The 2,673-nt window shown below is 46.9% G+C and overlaps 1 long non-coding RNA gene across 1 annotated transcript; it reads left to right on the forward strand.

Annotated features, from left to right (window-relative positions):
* Window positions 1-1,501: 1,501 nt before the first annotated feature.
* On the forward strand, window positions 1,502-2,272 carry LOC129626175 (uncharacterized). The gene is made up of 2 exons (XR_008701801.1): window positions 1,502-1,588; window positions 2,156-2,272. It is a non-coding gene; the product is annotated as an uncharacterized LOC129626175 (long non-coding RNA).
* The last annotated feature ends 401 nt before the right edge of the window (window positions 2,273-2,673 follow it).

Raw genomic sequence — 2,673 nt, forward strand, 5'->3', positions numbered from 1 at the left:
CAAGGTTGCTGGAAGAAATATCAACAACCTCAGATGTGCAGATATACCTCTGTAATGGCAGAAAGTGAAGAGGAACTAAAGAGTCTCTTGATGAAAGTGAAAGAGTGAAAAAGCTGCCTTGAAACTCAACATTCAAAAAACTAAGATCATGGCATATGGTCCTGTCACTTTATGGCAAATAGGAAAGGAAAGAGTGAAACAGTGACAGATTTTACTTTCCTTGGGCTCCAAAATCACTGGGAATGGTGACTGCAGCCATGAAATTGGAAGATGTTTGATTCTTGGAAGGAAAGCTATGACAAATGTAGACAGCATATTAAAAAGCAGAGACATCAATTTGCCAGCAAAGGTCCATCTAGTCAAAGCTATGGTTTTTCCAGTAGTCATGTATGGATGTGAGATCAGATCAGATCAGTCGCTCAGTCATGTCCGACTCTTTGCGACCCCATGAATCGCAGCACGCCAGGCCTCCCTGTCCATCACCAACTCCCAGAGTTCACTCAGATTCATGTCCATCAAGTCAGTGATGCCATCCAGCCATCTCATCCTCTGTCGTCCCCTTCTCCTCCTGCCCCCAATCCCTCCCAGCATCAGAGTCTTTTCCAATGAGTCAACCCTTCGCATGAGGTGGCCAAAGTACTGGAGTTTCAGCTTCATCATCAGTTCTTCCAATGAATGTTTAGGATTGATTTCCTTTAGGACTGACTAGTTTGATCTCCTTGCAGTCCCAGGGACTCTCAGGAATCTTCTCCAACACTGCAGTTCAAAAGCATCAGTTCTTTGGTGCTCAGCCTTGTGTCCAGGAGTCTCTGGCAGAGGCATGGGTCGACAGTGGCATGCTGCAGGGTCAGGGGCACAGAATACAACAGTCCTGGGAGCTGTGGCATGCTGGCATATGTCCTTTTGAAGGAGGTCCATTACTGCTGTTATTACCCTTAGCATAGTTTGGCCTCAGGCCAAACTACAGAGAGGGAACACAGTCCCACCCATCAACAGATGATTGGATTAAAGATTTACTGAGCATGGTCCCACCCACCAGAGCAAGACCCAGGTTTCCCCATAGCCAGTGCATCCCATCAGGAAGCTTCCACAAGCCTCTTATCCTCACCCATCAGAGGGCAGACAGAATGAAAACCACAATCACAGAAAACTAACCAAACTGATCACATGGATCACCACCTTGTCCAACTCAATGAAACTATAAGCCATGCCATGTAGGGCCACCCGAGACGGACGGGTCATGCTGGAGAGTTCTGACAACATGTGGTCCACTGGAGAAGAGAATGGAAAACCACTTCAGATTTCTCGCCTTGAGAACCCCGTGAACAGTAAATCGACAACACTCCAATAGAAACTTTTAGAAAACCTGTTTTAACCCGGAGTCGATAGCAATTCGCAGGCCGCCAAGGATGGAAGCACTCCATATGGGATGGAGGCCGTCACCCTTCCAGGACGGCCCGTACAATGTGTTCAATCTCCCAGCTCCCCGCACAGAGTCCAGGTCCCGGAGGGTTGTAACCTCCGAGCACGTCTAGTGTTGTAATCCTTAGAGTGGAGACATTCATGCAAGTGTGCCCGCCAGCAGCAGGTGACGACCATCCCTAACTGCTTTGGAGGTACCTGTAAGGGTTCACTTTGAGAACTAGTAGAAATAACTGATGTCTTGCAACAGGTTCCTTAAAAGCAAAGCCTGAGACAGGTTTTAGTTGGAAGGTAATTCACTGGGAAGGGGAACAAGGGTTTTTGAGTGTAAGAAGGGCTGCTAAGCCAGAAGGCATTTTGCCTACAGGAGTCATAATAAAGTCATAACGTCAGCTGGAACAATCAAAAACAATCCTCAAACTGGGAATTGAGTCAAATCAATAGCTTCATGAAGATTGCTACATGAATATCTGTATATATGATTGGCAAGAGGGAACAGAATTTCACCCCTGTTTTCAAATAGAATACAGGTCTTTTAATTTCCTTTTAAGGAAATAGGGAGGATTTGGAAAGATCTGACTACTTGAGATCCCAGGGCAAATGGCCAATACAATTTGTTGTGCTAAAAATCCCATGTAAGATTCCTTCTAGGCTGCTCAAGTTATCAGATCCTGCCAATCTTATAGTGACCCAGGGATGTCAGGAGGGCATGCAGAGTCCTTTCTTTCCCCAGGCAGACAGCCAGTCTCAATGCCATACAAAGTGATGTTGTTCCAGCTTTACCGTTCCAAGTATTTGACACCTGGAAGAGGTGCCTTCCCCATGGAAATGATACTATACCAGACTGAAATACCCACAAAGACCTCTGCTTCAGTTCAGTTCAGTTCAGTCGCTCAGTCGTGTCCGACTCTTTGCGACCCCATGAATCGCAGCACGGCAGGCCTCCCTATCCATTACCATCTCCCGGAGTTCACTCAGACTCACGTCCATCGAGTCGGTGATGCCATCCAGCCATCTCATCCTCTGTCATCCCCTTCTCCTCCTGCCCACAATCCCTCCCAGCATCAGAGTCTTTTCCAATGAGTCAACTCTACACATGAGGTGGCCAAAGTACTGGGGTTTCAGCTTTAGCATCATTCCTTCCAAAGAAATCCCAGGGCTGATCTCCTCTAGAATGGACTGGTTGGATCCCCTTGAAGTCCAAGGGACTCTCAAGAGTCTTCTCCAACACCACAATTCAAAAGCATCAAT

The sequence above is a fragment of the Bubalus kerabau genome, chromosome 13, assembly GCF_029407905.1.
Source record: "Bubalus kerabau isolate K-KA32 ecotype Philippines breed swamp buffalo chromosome 13, PCC_UOA_SB_1v2, whole genome shotgun sequence".
Taxonomy (NCBI): domain Eukaryota; kingdom Metazoa; phylum Chordata; class Mammalia; order Artiodactyla; family Bovidae; genus Bubalus; species Bubalus kerabau.